The sequence below is a fragment of the Myiozetetes cayanensis genome, unplaced genomic scaffold, assembly GCF_022539395.1.
Source record: "Myiozetetes cayanensis isolate MyiCay16 unplaced genomic scaffold, myiCay2020 scf1, whole genome shotgun sequence".
Lineage (NCBI taxonomy): Eukaryota > Metazoa > Chordata > Aves > Passeriformes > Tyrannidae > Myiozetetes > Myiozetetes cayanensis.
The window spans coordinates 107,449,069-107,466,810 of record NW_026086604.1 but is presented as its reverse complement, the minus strand read 5'-3'; the positions used below and the strand labels follow the sequence as shown (position 1 = coordinate 107,466,810).

Sequence of the window (17,742 nt, the reverse complement as noted above, 5' to 3'; positions counted from 1 at the left end):
GTTCTGTGTACCACTTTGCACTCTTAAGTCCTGAATTCCTGATGCACTCAACACTTCCACTGAAGTAATAAGAAATCAAAAGTAAGATAGCCTACACTGTCAGAAGACAGATGTGGTGGGTTTGTATTGGCTGATAATAATAATATAGCAATTAAAAACTAAGCAGAAAAAAGGTAAGTAGAAAAGTAGGATTTTCCCCTCCATTAGTTAATATAGAAACATACCAACACATCATGATTATGGCTAAGGAGGGGAGAGGAAGAAAGGCTTAAAATTTTCAGCAAGCAGTAGTACCTTGGATAAGGCATTTGACTGGAAGTGACCGGGTTTGGGAGCTGGCACTGTTTCCGGATCTGCGTTTCCGAGGCTCAGTTTCTCTTGGAGCAGCCACACCAACGTCCCTACAAAACGTTGCCTTGCCTACGGGAAAAATCCTAACTCAGCAGCAGGAGTCTCTTCCAGCCAGGTTCAAACCTGTAAGAGTTGCCGTGACAGCACACGAGCCTCGGTGTAATCGAGTGGCAAACCACCATCAAGAACGTCAAACTGCTCGTAGCAAAGGGACCGTGCGGCGGCCACCTGTGATTTCACCGTGACGCCGTATTCCTGCCAACAGCTGCTGCTGTGCATTTAACCTTCCCCACCCGGCCCCCCCCTAAATCCCGGGTTTCCCTTCTCGGAGCAATCAACGGCTCATCCCCCAACCCAGCCAGCCCCGGTAAAATCCCTGCCCCTCATCCCCTGGCAGCCGCAGCTCCTCATTTACATTCACCGCCTCTCCGCGCCCCCGCGGCGGGGCCGCCGCCGTCTCCGCCCGCCCTGCCGCAGACAGGGACCCTTCCCGGGGAGGCCGGGCCGGCGGGAGCCCCGCCCGCGCCGCCGGGGGAGCGGCGAGGAGCGGCGCTGAGTGCCCGGCAGGCAGGCAGGGAGAAGCAGCAGCAGCAGAGCCGCTCGGTCCGCAGCGTGGCGGAGGGCAGGGCAGAGCAGGGCAGCGGTAAGCGGCGGCAGCGGCCGGCTCCTGCTTCCCGGGGCTCAGCCGCCGGGGCGGGGAATGCGGGGCTCGGCGCGGCGGCACAAGCCCCGGGGCGAGGGATGGGGAGAAGGGAGAGGGATGGGGCTTCGCTTGCGAGGCGCGTTTGCTTGGGTTTTTTTCTGCTTGCTCCTCTTCTGTGAGATGTGATCCGGAGTGGCGGCTGCCTGGTGGTGGCTTGCGCTGGTAGTTTAAGGAGCGCTGCGCTGTGACTGTCCTTCTGCAGCATAGTGGGCTCGGTTGTATGTGAATAAGCAGTTTCAGGGGTAGGCACGTAGTGAAAATCGCGCGGGGGTTATTTCCACTCTTCTCGAATGGGTGGGAGCTGCGGGAAAAGGTGACATTAGTATCTATCACTGCATAAAAAGCATCATGTCTCTGGCAGAAGGCAGGATTTTTATGGTTTTGCTTTTGAAGCAGGAACTACAAGGTGTTTGCCACGACCAGCTTGCAGAGATGTGTATTGGTAATGTACAGCCAAATGCACGAGATTGCTCCATATCATAATGAACTGGGAGCCTGTAGCTGGCAGGTTGTATTTAAAGTAGAACACTGCATGTAAGACAACATCCTTTTTTAAGCATGTCTTGAAGCGTAACAGCTGAAAAAGCCTGTTGTAGTACTGTGATAGGCAGTACCTTTTATCTAGGCAGTTTACGAGAGATAGCCTTCATAGATTTCTCTCAAATAGTAGGAGGGGCCAGATGACTGTTTCAGGAAAATATTTTAAAGCATAGATTGAATAGATGGGTTGTAACAGAGATAAAACAACTATGGATAACTAATTAAGTGTTGAACTGACTTAAACGAGAAAAATTGGAAAGGAAACTGAACTATACTATGAATAAATGGCCATGCTTATGCAGCAGAACTACAAAATATATACTCTATCAGAGAAATTCATCTCTCAACTGCAGAAAACAGTCAGGCATTCAAGGTCTGTGGAGGGAGTCCTTTATATGGAGACGCTGCTGTGGAAAAAGCCGCTAATTAAAGCAAGTAGGATCAGTTCCTCTTTATCCTATTGACAATTTAATGTTTAAAAATGACCCTTTGACTGCCTCGGGAGGTAAATCGGCAATGGGAATGTGCTTCTGATGAATGAGGGTGTCATTTTACAGATGGCCTTTTCTTTTGGAGGGGCAGGAGAGGGGAAGGTGTGCAAATTAGTAGATTAATGAATACAATTCTGAAGAAACATTTTTTTTTCTTTTTAAGCTATCATTTTCCCCTAATGCTTTGCAGCACTACCCCTGGAAGGCAAATGCAACTGTTAAAAAATGTATATTAAGTTCTAACTCTTAAATCACTACGGAGTGATTTTAACCAGGTAAATTGCAGGAATAGTTAACAGTGTAGTAACAGTGACACTACCTGTATCTGAAGATATTCTGTTGACTTAAAAACTCCATTATTAGACCTAAATCTACACATGCAAGCAATTTGCTATTACCTACTGTGCTGTTGTCCCAGAGTGACCTATTCTCCTCTAGTTTATGTGTCTGGCTTACTGTAATTCATAATCATAAAGTAACCTTTGATGCAGATGCAGTGAAATGATTATGCTAAATTTCTTACCAGCTATTCTGATTGTGGTGGACCATGCTAATCAACTGTATGAACACCAGGCATCCCTTTAAAAAAATATTTGTTACTTTGAGGATTTGAAAACTGCAGAAACGCCTTTAATCCTATTAGAACTGATGGAATTTGCTCCACTCTTGTAAACTGATGTTCTCTAGACTAATGTCAGGCATGGAATAGTTTGAACTTTAGTCTTTCTGCTGGAGAGATTAAAGAAAGAGGGAAGGAAATTACAAGTGCCACAATGGTAGAGATGCAGTTATGGGATTGTGCCCAGGATCTGCAGTTACAGCAGCATAATGCAGAATAAAATAAAACTCAAGTTTATTATTGACAAAGTCTTTTAATTCTGCTAATAAAAATGATGTGCCAATATAATGCTGAAATATCTGCAAAAATGTGCATATATTAAAGACATTTTATGTATTGACACTGCTTTTAAAAGTTTGAAAACATTGGGCAGTCTTTCCTCTCCTGGCAACAGGAGGCAATATTCCTAAGAGCTTTTGCTGTAGCATGTGCTCTGGTGCTGCCTTCCATTGGAGGTCTTGCCAGGGCTGAGTTTTACCTTAACAGATAAGATGAATCAGCACAGATTACATTTCTTCCCAGCCTGCAGCTCCTAGGTGGCCATGCAACAGACTTCAGTTGCATCACCAACACCCAACCAACTCATGCTCCACTCTAGCTCTGTGGATTATAAGTAGACCAGAGTTTTTTACTGTGCTGTAAATTGGATTGATCAACTACCAGGTAAATAGAGGCAATTGATATACACATAAATTCTAATGTATGTATTTGCGAATTATTTATTCTTGTCAAAGTTAGTGGACCTGTGTAAAAACTTTCCCTGAATTGTTTCATGACATTCTTGTTTGTGTAAAATATGAACTGGTATGCCTGGCTCTATTAACTAAATAACTTAATGAATTAATAACCAACAATTGGGGTGTTTTATGGATAGTTACTAAGTTTTTGCATCCAAAGCTCAGCTGGAGGAGGAGGAGCACAGCTAAAGACGATGTGGTGTCTACAACAGATCTCCTTTGAGTGATAGGGCGCAATTTTATGACTCTGGTACTGAAGATGTTAAAGTTAAAATCAACAGAAATTAAAGTGAACCAAAAATTATCTTGGTATTCCCTGAATTATTCCAAGGAAACCATTAGACAATACAGTTACTGGGAGGTAATTGCAAATTACTCATTTGGAGGCACGTGCTGGCCACAGTAAACATTCAAAATAGGAAGAATGAAAGTCTTTGTTAATTTTCTAACTTAACATCTTGAAAAAGAAGGCGTCATAGTTAACTCTCTTGTCTCACTGAAGACTGAGTTATTCTTCAAAAGAAACAAGAGTGAGCCCAGGTTGTAATTTCAGACCTACTTTGTAATCTGTTGTAAACAAAGCTTCCCAAACTGAGTTTGAGATACTAGAACTCAGAATGTTGAGGTTAGAGGTGTTCCAAATGGATCATTAATGATCAGAATGTGGTAACTGTTGCAATAAGGAGAGATGGGTATAGGAAAGAATGATTCATCTGTTGGTCCTGGCTGATGGAGGAAATGGATTATGCAGAACACTTTGCCACCTCTTTGGGCAAGAACGTGATGTATTTCTGCTTGATACTGGATAATCCTTTCCACTGATGACGATATATGTAATGCATAGGTAAAGCACTCACTGTGACCTTTGCTGATAGCATTCCCTGAAAGAAGAGCATGGCCCACTTGCCAGCTTTCCTTTGTGAAGCTCTCTGGAGCACTGGGTGAGGGTCCAACTTGTTCTTTATTATGACAATGAATGCTCTATGCTCTCACATCATTCTTTCTGCATCAGAAAGCAGTGTTCTGGGAGGCTGAGTAAGAGATTTGCTAACTAAAATTGCCTTGGCAGTCACCATTTGGGAGCATGATATAAAGGGCAAGACATAATGTGGTGCCGCAAGTGGGCAATGCATTAAATGCTGAAAGTAGAAGTACTGATCTTTCTGCAAGCAGCAGTGAGCACTGGAGCTTTTCTTCCAAGAAAAGCACAGAAGGATCTTTATGATTCTTAGAGCAAGCATCATCTCTAACATCTAGGTGAATTTTCAAAGTAATTTTTTCATTAGTCTGTTCCATCCATGAAGTATGGAGACTTCAATTGAAATTCTTGTACCACTGTTCAGGATGAGGTTTCTAACTTAGCCAGGTCAGTAACATACTATGGTCAACTTGTTTCAAAAAGAAAATAAAGTTAATTAGGGAACAAGGCTTTGTTTACAGACTCATAGCACGGCTGAAGTTGCAGGGACCTCTGGAGGTTGTGTGGTTCAACCCTCTGCACAAAGCATCTAGAGCAGGTTGCACAGGACTGCGTGCAGCTGAGTTTTGAAGTATTTCCAGTCCCCAGGGTTGGAGACTCCACTACCTCTCTGGATCACTTTTATCTATGTTGGACCAGTCTCACGGAGAGAGTTTTCTTCTGTTTAAATGGAACTGCTTGTATTTTTATTTGTGCCTGTTTTGTCTTGTTCTTTCAATGAGCCCCTGAGAAGAGCCTAGCTTCACCTTCTTTACAAAGAAGGCTTCACCTTCTTTGTCATATGGGCATGCTTCTTGTCTATGGTCAACTTGTCCAGTGAGGGCCCCAGGTCTTTCTCTGCAAAGCTGCTTTGCCAGCCAGTTGGCATCCAACCTCTACTGGTACAAAAAGAGAGGGAGAGCTAAAGAAAGACAGGAAGAAGAGAAAAAGATGAAGGGAAAATGGTAGGAGATGTGGTGAGGAGTGGGTGGGAGTGTGCAGAGGAATGCAGGCAGCTGGAGACATTATGCTGGTTGCAACAGGCTGGTTTACCTCAGCCTCATTACAGTGCTATTGAGGGAAGACCACATGTCAATCCACAAGTGCCTCCTGTGCCTGGTAATTTAAGCAGGATTTAATGAATGCTGTAGTTATAAACAATGACATTAATATGAATCAAAAAGGGTATGTGAGTTTTTTTCTCTGAGGTATTCCAGGCATCCAGGGCAGTCAGGGCATTTTCAAACATCTTTGCAATGGCATAAGTTCTGGCAGTTTTGCTATGATTTAGTAAAAGGTTTGGCTGGGCAGCTCACTCTGCCTTATTATATGCTGTCTGTTAAGTCAGACTTTTCCAGGAAGGGCTTTTAAGTAAAGCATCATAATGCATTAAAGGAACAAGCATAGTTTTATGACAAGACAGTAGTACAGTATGTTAGTTGTAGAAGACCTGGGGGAATCTGTGGTGAAAGAAGCCTTCTGTGGTCACTTAAAGGATCACCTGACATTCATACTGTAATCCAGCGGTAGTTCTCTAGAATAGATGATACAGGACTACATTTAGAAGTCCTTTATGATGGTCTAAAATGAGATAAGATTAATTCCAGTGTTCCATAACACATGTATGCATGTACATTAGAGAATATATCTCCTTATGTTTGGAGATTACGCAGGTGTATTGGGAATCTTTCATAGTTGAGAAGTAGTTGCAGCTATTGATCCATATCTACATCCACTGTAAATGGGTCACTCAAAGTCAATGGAGCAGTACCTGTCTGCCCTTTGTACTTTTATTTTTTCTACATAAAATACTGTTTTCCTTTTCAAAGACTCCTGAACTACGATCCATGTGATCCGTGCTAAGCTGTTAAAACAATGGTTTATAGCATAGTGTGCAACTTCAAAGTACAGAGGTAGAGGTAGAATAGTCTCTGTATACAAGCACACACTGAAAAACTAAGATCAGCTTTTCACATGGTAAGATTTTAGGAGGTAGAACTAAGTGGAGCTGAAAGCAATGCAACCACTTTTAAATTTTGATAATGCTCCTTTGCTCAGCTTTAGTGTTTTATATCAGTGTAGATTAACAGGGTAAGTGAAATAAGGACAGTAGCTAATCAAGATGCACGTTATCTCTCAAACAACTCCCCTTGCTTTAGTTTCTGAGTAAATAGTTAAAGGTGTATCATGTAATCAGACGCTTGAAGACACTCAAGCAGTTTTGTTAGTTAACTGGCACTTTTTGTAGTTCATGTAATGTCTGTTATTATGTGGGAAAACACTGTGAGATAATGAGAGTATTATATACAAATGAATAGAAATAGTATACATTCAAGGTGTGAATACAAACTAATATTGTAGCATTCTGTTTAGAGTGGTAGATTCAAGGGGATCTCCTTTCTGTTTCTATCAGCATTTGAGCAGAGCCTCTGCATCATGAAGGTAATTAATCTCAGTGATCCACCAGGAAAAAAAAAACAGTTTTAGATGTCTTTTCACTCTTCATCTTGCTTACTGCTGTTGGCTAATTCCTCTTTTTTATCTGATGTAGACTGCCTTGTATCTATCCCTGCAGTCACATAAATGACATGAGTGCATACAGAGAGTCCTAATTCCATAGGAATTTTGCACGTGACAACCAATTTTTCCACTTAACTGTAATCATTTCTTCAGTAGTATTGTATGAGTGATATGCCATCAGAGTTTTTTTACCTTCGTTCAGGTGTATGTCAAAGCCTGTGTCCCAAACGTCACTTTTCATAACCTGCTGCCTCTTCCTGCCAAGTTGAGAGGTCCTAGTCCATGTTTCAGTGAAGTTCCTCTGTGGCCCACCATTCAAAGGACAGTAGCCACTCACCTCTGTCTGAACCCTGCTTGCTTAAGGTGTCCATGGTGCTACAGAGCAAAGGAGATTGATCACCTTCTCACTGAGGTGGTTGGTTGTGTAGTGCCAAAAAGACTTGTTGGCTGCCCCTCCTGACCTACAGGCTCTGGTCATCCAACAGGTTTGAGATGGCAGGAGAGTTCAGTCTTTTAAGACCAGATTTACTTATGTGATGATATTTGACCTTATGTTGGATTTCAATTCTGCAGAGTGATACCGCATTATGCCAAAATCACAGCCCAAGGATGGTCTTGCAATCGTAATATACAGTGTCATCAGCATGCAAAGTGCTTCCCTGTGCCAGTCTCTGCATGCTCCAGTGTCCGAAAGGAGGAGGGTTTGTTCTAATTAGTAAGGTCCAAAACCATGGATTGAATAAAAATATATCCTGGAAATGTTCCAATAAGCTGCACAGTGTGGCATTGTCAGTGTTGTTTCCTAGCAGTTTGTGTTGTGGTGCTTAATTTGCAAGAGTGTATGTCGTATTTTTTCCCATGTTACATCATGACTCTTGTTTTATCCAATATTTTTGAATGATGAATCTTTTACTTCACAGAAATCAAGTCCTGATACCTGTTGAGAGTTAAAGAGGCGCCTGCATGATGTTGGTTTTTATTTGGAGATTGAGTCAAGGACTGTAGGTTAATTGTGCATGACCTTTCACATCTGAGATATGTCTGCATGGAGGAGGAGGCACAGGTCCCTTGAAACATCTCCCAGGATCAAGGCTTTTTCTGGCTCCATGGGGAGTTTCAGGTTTAAATAGCAATTAAATCAGATGTAGCCAGTGTGCCATCAGTGTGTGACATGCCAGCTCTGCCGTGAGGTGTCTTTGTGTGCCATCCTTCATGGTGGGGATTTACACTGGGATGTAAGCCTACAAGTGGTTAATGTAGTATAAAGTGTCATCACTGTTGATTTTTAGGCATTCTGGCTGAAGTGAGTTAATTTTCAATTTTCCATACTGAAAAAGTTAGGCAGGGAGCAGCCTACATAAGATGTTTATGCTACAAACTGCATATACACAAGGCTATATTAACCTTTGAAACATACATAAACAGTTTCTGTGGAGAGCAGGGGCAACTTTTAAGCAGCAGGAGCCCAGATGTGGAAAGCAGCATATGTGCATCCCATTTTCTGTGCCATGGTGCTGGAGCTAGTGCTGTCTGGTGAAATCTCATAAAGAAGCAGTTGTTTGAGCAGTTGAGTACAGCTCAGCAAAGCAGCTCTTGAACTAACGTGGACTGCCTGTCTGCTGGTAAACAGATAATTGCACGCCGTTGTTTAATGGAACTTTCATGAAAACCGAAATACGTTTCTGTAAAATCCACCCTGAAAATGTGTTCTGCTTGTGGACCCTGCATATAGGGTTCGAGGTACTGGGGGTTGGGGAGGAGTATCTGTCACGTACAGCGGTAACACTCTATCTGCTGTACAGTCTGCAGCGGGGAGTCAAACATACCCCGAGATTCGCTCAGTTGGTTAGAGCGTCGTGCTAATAACACCAAGGTCGTGGATTTGATCCCTGTATGGCTGTTCCCTTAAGGGTTGGACCTGATGACCCTAGTGGGTCCCTTCCAACTCAGAATATTCTGTGATGTATAAGTGACTCCCTCACGGCTTTCACAGAGGAAAACTCTTTTGCGTAAGCAGGGAACCTGGTGCTTAGTTTTCAGAGATTCTTTTGATTTGGATGGCCAGATTTAGATACCTGGAAGGCACTGCAGCTATAGATACACTTGAGGAATCTCACTGTGCTTCCCAGAATAGTTCTAAAAAAAAAAAAAAAATTTCTCTGACTGAATTTTCTTATTGTCCCACTAATTCACTCTGGTCCTGAAAAGCTTTGAACAGTGGCCAAAGTCACTTTTTTGGAACGCTTTTTTCTTTTTTGTTACCTTAATTGCTGAACATAAATCTTGGCCACTCTGTCAACCTCAGTTTTTCAGATTTGTAGCATTCCTATTCCAGAACTAGTATTTAAATTTAGCTTAGTCTCTTTGCACAACAGTCAGACTTTAACAGATAAATTGACAAAGAAACTGGCAATTCAGAGATGCAAGTTTTGCCATGCTTTTTTGTAAAGTGTTTGAATTTCATGAAATAGGAGCATGTTGTCAAATATATAAGATATACACATATGGAATGTGATAGTCTGAAAAATCTACAGAGATATTCTAAAGAGTCTTCTACTTATACTCCCCAAAATCGATAACCCACAGAAACATTGTGGTCTGTAATCCATTACTCTGAAAGCTCTGGAGAGCAATAGGAGCAGAGTGGAACAGAGCCATATGTATTTAAATTGAATGCCTTATAAAATTAGATGAATAAACGTCTTGGAATAACACACCCACTTCTGTAAATGTACAGGTTGCACCAGCTGGTACATAAAAATAAGAAAACAAGAAGCTGGAAGAGTTGCTATTACCAGGAAGATCCGAACGAATGGGCTGTATGGATATAGATATGTTTGAAGGCATCTGCTCTTCCCATTACAAGGTAAGCCACAAAAGGATTTCTCTGCTGGTTTGTTTCTCTTCAGTGCAGTGCAGCTCTCTTTCATGGCACTGCCCAACATGATGATGGAGGTGTTCTCCAAAGCTTATTCATTCTAGTGGTTCGCTGCTAATAACTTTGGCCAGTTAAAAAACAGTGTATAAATGCAGGATATGCAGACCCCAAAAGGCCTCAACTTCCAAAAGCAAATGATAAATGTGTATCCTCAGAGCCTGTAAAATTCAAGATTTTGTTATGTGACGTATCTGTTTAGATAGCTCTACAGGTTGTCTATTTTTAATATGTGCTAATAGAAGACCTTCCAACTCACCTAAGACTTTTTTTTTTATGTGCTTATTAATTGCTGTAAATTGAAGTAGACTTGAAACCTGTACTTCTTAATGTAACAGCTACTCATGAGAAAAAGTCTCTAAACTGGATGCCAGAAAATGTCTCTAACTGGAGATGCAAGTTATGCCATTTTCTTTATATAGTTTTAGTGTTCTTTCACTTTCAGATTGTTACATGGTTTGTTTACAAAATGAGCTGCATTTTCCTTTTTTTTTTCTGTCAATAAAAATAACTACTTATTGGTCTAAGCTGAAGATGGTGGAGAACTTATTACATTTTCTTGGCATCTTTTACCTGATGTCTGGATATACTGTCACTTATTCTGAATGTTACTTTAACTGAGTGGTTTTCAGGGAAGCTACAAAACATAGATTTTCGAGAAGTTACTTGAAACTGTAGAAACACTTGAGAAACACGTGAACTGAACTTGTTTTAAAGTGAAATTTCTCATTTTCAAGATGATGTAGTTCTACATGGCTGGGGAATGGCTGTGTGGGACGTCTTGGTATTTTAATAATTCTGATCAACACAAATTTGCGACAGAGCAAATGCAAAACCATACCAGCTCTATGTTAACCAGAAGCTCAAATCAGGTAGCTGTGCAGTTGCAAAAAGAGGCTGTTACAACTGGAACTTAATTGGTGTCTGCTTTAACCCAGAGAAGCTAAAGACGAGACTTTCAGCTGAAGTCAGCATGATAATTCATTTCTCCTTTTTCACCAGCCAGTGAAAATGATAAGGAAACAATCTTATGCAGTGCACTGCCATTGCTTCTATTCTGAATGGAAATGCTGACCACCAATGTTATCAGTCTGCCATTTTCACAAGTGTGAGACAACCACTCTCATTCTTCTTTTGTGGAAGAACTAAATTAAAGAGATCCTAAGGTGGGGAATGTAACAGATTATGCACTGCACTGCATCCTGCCGAAAGAGAAAGGGCTCCCTTGTCTGCTGAAATAACAGGAATGAAATGTATGAAGTATTCAGAAAATACAAAGATAAGCAACAGCAAATACAAGTTACAAGGAAAAACACGTTCAAACTCTTGAGTACTTGGAACATTCCAGTAGTTTTCCATGATTGTTGTTATGAAGGAATGTACGTAGGATCTCTATTGCCACCAGTTATGGCCAGCGTCCATAAGTGTAAGTACCTGCCTGGCCTGTGCTTTCTTGTTCGAACACCTTTACACAAGGTGTTTGCCAGGGGGGAAGGGAATGACAGCTTTGGTTCTGCATGTGTGAAATCACAATACCCTTTCCTGCTGCCACCTTGCCTGCTTTAATCATGTCCTTCTCTGAATTGGGGCTTCTGAGTTTGTGCTTCTTGGCCCGGCAGGGAGCCCAGCCTTGGACAGGGGCCTCTGGCTGTTGCGTGGCAAGTAATCCTTCCAAATGGGATTTGCATTCTTGCAGCAGCCATTCTGGTGATAGAGAATGAATACATGGAGGCAAATTCTGCTTACACAGACATAGCTCAAACCCAGCCATTCAGAACACAAGTCGATGACAGACAGAGTTGCACACAGATTGAGTACTTTCTGAAAAGAACTGGTACTAGCCGGCTAAGAAAAATGTTCAGGGTCAGAGTGTTCTGCAGTGTCTTAGTTAACTGGATTTATAGGCACTGCTTCACAGCAGAAATGTTGTTAGAGCCCCAGAGTTGCTTTGTTAGTTTTCATTTGCCAGAGGCTATTGTCCCTGCAGAGTTGCTGTGTGGAAATGTGAGCTTGCAACCCAGCTACTTCTGTGTATGGTCTTGGTCTTCACTTAAAACTTCATTGCTCTTTCAGTGCTGTGCACTCTCTGCTTTAAAGCACCTGAGATGGTCTATTACAGTGACTCTTGTATGTGGGATGGTAGCCTGAGGCTGCAGGGTAGAATAAATAACTGGAGGTAATAGTGGCTTAACTCAAAGCCAGACTCTGAATCCCTGAGCTTTTATATTGCGTTTTATTTGTGGGCATGATTCTTGATAGCCTTCTATGTATGTTTACTTTTTTTTTGGCTGAGAAATGATTGAAACACCAAAAAAAGCTTAGGAAGTGAAGGAACAAGCTACCTTCTGGTTTATACCCAATACAGTTATTCTGGTATTAACAGAAACTATGTGAGTTTCAGTGAATATTTTTCAGTAATCTGTTTTAAATGAAAGCCTTAAGAAGAAGCAACTGAAAACCTCTGGGAAATCATGGATTAGAAAAGTTCAAAACTGAATAAAAATTTTCTTCATTCATCCAAATGTTTTGTATCTCATGTATAGTTGTGTGGGGTTTTTTTTGTTGTTGTTGTTGTGGGGTTTTGTTTACTTTTTGGCTTTTTCTTTCTTTCACTGCAGAACATAGCGATGTGTTTTTTCTCTGTATTGAAGCACTGGTAATTTTTAGTTGAAACATTTATTTTCAAGCTTCAGGATAGCTGAATCAAAATGAGTTATTTTGCTAGAAGTCCACAGTTCAGTGAAAGATTTCCTTATATTTAAATAAAATAAATTTATTTTGTTTATGACTTAGCCCTGCCTTTCTCCTTTCCAGTGCACTGAATTTTATGTTCCTGTTACTCACTTTTCTAGTAGTGCTAAGGAACCCCAGGCCTTGATGAGATCTCAGTTGTTCCATGTACTGTGGTGGGTCCCCACATAAATTGCAAATGCAGCCTTCTGCAAAGAATATATGATCAAAGAGGCAAGAAAGATTAGATGGGTATGACCCAGTAGCACAGGGACAGTGAGACATTTTTCCTCAGCATGGGAAGCAGTGGCTTCCAGAACCTGCAGGCAGCTGTTTACATACACAACTCCATAGCCCTGAGGTGATTACTTGCTAAGGTGGTGGAGAATCAAAGCGTTTCATCCACGCAAGTGGGGAAGGATCTGAAGAATTGCCCATCGCATCACTATAGTACTCCCTCTACACTGTTTTGATTTGAATAAGAGCAGTTTGATTTAAATCCACTTGGAAATGGGAGCAGCTTCTTGGCAGTGGGGGGAAGCCTTTTCCTTTTGGAAGTGAATGTGACATACAGCTTGCCTGTCCTGCTGTGTAATTTGTCCTGACAGTTGCTGGCACAGTAAGTTCTTACTAACTGCAGTGACACTTGCCCTGTGTGACATAATTCGGAAGACTTTTTTATAATACTTCCACTTGAACTGAAAGTAGCCAAACTGTCTTTTCTAATCTCAGCTCTCTTGATCCCTTGTCCCTGATGATAAGTTCTGCTTTGCACTGTTTCCCAGCGGTGCCTGAAGTAAAAAGATGAGAGAGCAGCTAGCAATCCAAGGTTTTTCCCCTGATGCTACTCGAGACCATGCTAGAAGTCATTGATCCTTTATGAGCTAAATCCTGAAGGAGTTAGCTTCAGAAGTTAGCCCTCCTAAAGCAGACATTAAGATACAGAAGTAACAACAGAGCCCCCTTGTAATAAGGTGTGTTTGTCTTGCCTCTATTTATTACTACTAAAACCCATCAAAAGGAAAAGGTTATGAAGCAAAATCAGAGTGTAAACAATCAAAAAGAATGCATTTCTTCTAGTTTTGATGTGGGAATTATTACAACTTTAATTTGTTTCTGCAAGGAGAGTATTCAGTATTCATCAGTAAAGAATACCTAAACACTTGTTGCTACTTAGTCATCTATTCAAGCAGCATGTGAGATGTGGCAATTATTTCTTGATGACTAGATGGAAAATACAGTTGTTTTGATAACATCTCATTCACGTTGATACCATTGAATATGCATAATTCACTCCACTTGATGATTTGGCCTTGACAAATTTGATTACTATTTCTAACAGAAAACAATAACATATCTTTTGGGGTGGTAAGAGATTACCATGCATAGTGGGGGATGAAAAGTTCTGTGGGTGCAGTTAAATGCTGTCGAGTGTGGTGGGGAATTCATCAGTAAGTGGAGGAAGTTTGGGAGTATGACCTCTTGTTCAATAGCTGGTAATGAAAGTAAACTGGTATACTATGTAAAATCAGACTGGGAAATCTGATAAAAGGATAAACTTGCTATGAGACTCATTTAAGAGGGTCTGTCAGTACTGGCAGAAAGAAAGAAGCAGGAACCTGGGGTTATGCAGCATGCGTAGTGCTTCCTCTGGTTTCTCACTAAACATAGAAATGAAAAGTGGGATACTTTTAGGTGTCTACTTGTTTAGCCTCAGGGTCCTCACAACACACAAGGAGCCTTAGTTTTGAGGACAACCTCGTATCAGCTATGTGGGATGGGGAAATGCCCTCTATTGCCCCCCCTCCCCCCCCTACAGATGGCCACTGAGATTAGCCCAGGATCAGGGCAAAGCAGAGATCTAAATTCCACTTCTAAAACTAAGCACCAGACCTGGCTATTCACTCAATGCTCTTACATCGTGGGCTGATCTTTCTGCAGAATGAGTGGGCCTATCCTCAGTTAGATTAAGGATCAGTCTGTTAAATTTCAGCTGTGCATTTCTAGGTTATATTTAAAGTGAGTAAAAAGGTCACACTTCAGTTCAACTATTTGCTCTTCAGGAAGAGAACCGAAAATAGTACCTGGAGTACAGAGGACTATAGAAATTCAAGAGAAACTCAGTTTTGGAATTCAGCTTCTTACAAGAAGGAGGCCAAGCTGAACTTTTAAACTAATCTGTCTGCAAAGGTGAGGTTGCAGCTGAGATAGCGTCATCTTGTTGTGGTAAAGAGGTCTGTGTAAATGAAGATCCTCATAGAGGAAGTTAACTCAGTACAGAAAATGTATACAATATGACTGGTGTGCTTGTTTTTGTGTCTGTGGTATTAATTACATATTATATTACTAAAAGTGAATTTTTAAAGTTCCATTAGTGATATAACATTTCTTTTTGTTTCTGGTTTTGTTGGGATCTTTTTGTTTTTTGATTTTTTTCTACTTACATGCATGTGCTAATTGTTTAGACTTAGTTAGTTGTTAAACTGCTTAAGAACCAGCCTTTGTAAAAACAAATGCAAAGTAACCTTCTTTTAAAAAAACTCTTTCACCATTTAGCATCCCAGCAGTAGTGCTAAGAAGTCAAAGGAGTGCCTGCAAGTAGGAAGGCAGAAGCACATAAAGTGAAGTTTCACAAGTGAAAGCCAGCATCCTTTTACACATATTGGGGATGTTTAAAGCTGTGAAGAGCTAGCTAGCTGACTGCTGAGTTGTTGAATCTAAGTACTTAAAAAGTGGGGAAAGATTTTGACTTCTAAATGTTCTGTAAAACCTATTTTCATGCATTTCAGTGTGGGATTAAAACTTAAATTGTTGGCTTCTTTCTAAATGTGTATAGGCATGGGGAACAAATACATATGATAGACTATAGATCTAGTCAGAAGAAAGAATGGTGGTGTTTTTTCTAGAGAACGAGACAAGATCTGAGCATGGCCTTACCCACAGGATCTAGGGGTTTTTTTGCATGGCTTTAGTTAATTTCCTAATTCATCCACCTTAGATCTTTCCTTTGGTTAAATGGAGTAGTAGCAGTAGTTTCGTTTGACTTTGGGAAATGAGGGAGGGAGAGAATATATGCGCAGTTGCTGAAGATCCAGATTGATAAAAAAATGCAGACTATTGCTATTACATGACTTTGGTTTAGTTTGAACAACATAATCAGCAGGCAGCATTGTCTAGGCATCCTAGTGAACTACCAAACAAGTATTTAATATACTAAATCCTCTTTTGTGTTGCCTTTTGTATGTATCGGTGACCTAACTCTTGTTCTCTTTTACAGCTATTCAGAGAAAAGATTGGTGCTTTTCTGAAAGTTGTATTCTGAATCTCTCTTAACATAATGTCCTAGTTCTTTTTCTGAACACTCTGAAGAATTGTCCTTCTTGCTCATTTAGCTGCATCTTCTGCTGGCTTTTCTTGCTCATCTTAGTCAAATCTTGAAGGTAGAATATATTGTCTTTAAACTTCAGGTATTTCAGCTGGTCTGCGTTTTGTGCTGAACCTTTTTTTTCCCCACACTATTCTCCAGAAGAGATTTTCAAAGCTAAGAATGACTTCAGAGTCACCTTGTTATATTCTTCTTTCTGATTTGGTCTATTACACGCTCTTGTGGTAAAGACCACTGTTCACCAAAAATGGTGCACGTAAAATCTTATTCTCAGAGTTTTTCTTTAAATTGAAGGGTGTTTTACCTATCACAATAGATATATTAATTTGCAGGTGTTGCTTTCCCTTTTGAGATACATTCTTCATGTCTTTGAGAAGAATCTCTCTTAACATGATGTTGTCTTAGGCAGACATTGTTTATTTTATTTCCTGATTCTACCATACAACTTAATAGCTTTCAGAATGGAAGTTGTCAGGTACCAAGTGGCAGGAACCCTCACACTATTATTTTGCACTTTCTTTGGCAATTTAATAATACTGTATTCTTCAGTTTTCTGTTTCTTAGTAGTAGTTGACATCTTCCTTCATCTGTCATGAAGGTAAGACCTTGATTTTCCCTTTTGGAGAGTGTGACATCTTCCACTCTTCCCCTTAGGCTCTTGAAATTCTTCCTTCATCTTACTGCACCTTTCCAGGTTAATTTTAGTTGTCTACTTACGTGTGATCAATCTGTATTTATCCAGCTTTACACTAAGTGGGATCTTTGTGTTTCCCTCCTGGGACTGTCTCATCCTTGAACTTTTGCTCTGTGGAAAAGGAGAAACCTTCTGCTTCTCAGTCACACAAAAAAATCAAACACATTTTCATGCTGGTAGGTAACTTTTGTTTGTCTTATCTAATTCATATAAAATAGATTTCCATGGTGATTCAACCTGCAAGGAAATTATGCTAGCATGCCTATAGTCTTGTGCTAAACTTATTAGGCATCATCCCTCTCTTTTGCAGCATCAGTTATGTGTATATGCATGAAAATCATGCTTTGTGCTGTTCACACACTCATGTATAACTTCCCAATGAATTTCTGTTGGGTATCTCCTAAGAGCTTCCAGTCTTGTTCCATCCAGATTCTTTTCTAACTTAATGTTGCTGCTCCCATGATTCAAGTTGAAGGACTCCTGACTTTCAGGCTTGAAGGAGTGAAGGAAATTCAGAACTTGTTTAAGAAATTTTGGCAAGAAATAGAGATGGTAATTTTCAATAAGTCATAAGGTAATTTTCATAAGTCAAGTCATACAGCAATAGGTTAAGAAATCCTAATGCCTGATTTCTCTCTGATGTAAATGGCACCTTTTTAGAAGTAACCTCAGAAATAAAAGGCCAAAATAGAGGAGTCATGTGCTGTACACATGGCAGATCGGAGCAAAGCAGTCCTAATGAAATAGCCCTTCTTTAACTCTTCACATAAGCAGCTGCTGAGAAAGAAGTGTTGTGATATTCTCCTGCACAAGTAGAAAAAGCACAGGAAAGTGAAGTGATGAAACCTGTAAGGAACATGTTCCTTAAAAATTTCCCTAGCATATGAAGACTCTCTACACTGATCAGTAAAATTGTCCAGGTATAGGAGAAGCCATCCTGCCTACTTTCCTGCAGATCTTTCCCCTCAAAGCTGCCAAAAATAATGTGTGCTTCTGTTTCAGTGGAGCAAAGAGGAATGTGGGCAAATGTGTTTTAAACAAATGTAGTTTGTATGTAAATTTGTGTCTGTATCAAAGAT

General features: G+C 40.6%; 1 protein-coding gene across 1 annotated transcript in view; it reads left to right on the top strand.

Moving 5' to 3' along the window:
* Positions 1–860: 860 nt before the first annotated feature.
* The window catches only part of TMEM108 (transmembrane protein 108), a 166,019-nt gene continuing 149,137 nt past the window's right edge, over positions 861–17,742 (top strand). Inside the window, exons 1-2 of the mRNA XM_050319605.1 lie at positions 861–994; positions 9,657–9,785. The gene's annotated coding sequence lies outside the window, so the exon portion shown is untranslated. The remainder of the gene's footprint in view (positions 995–9,656; positions 9,786–17,742) is intronic.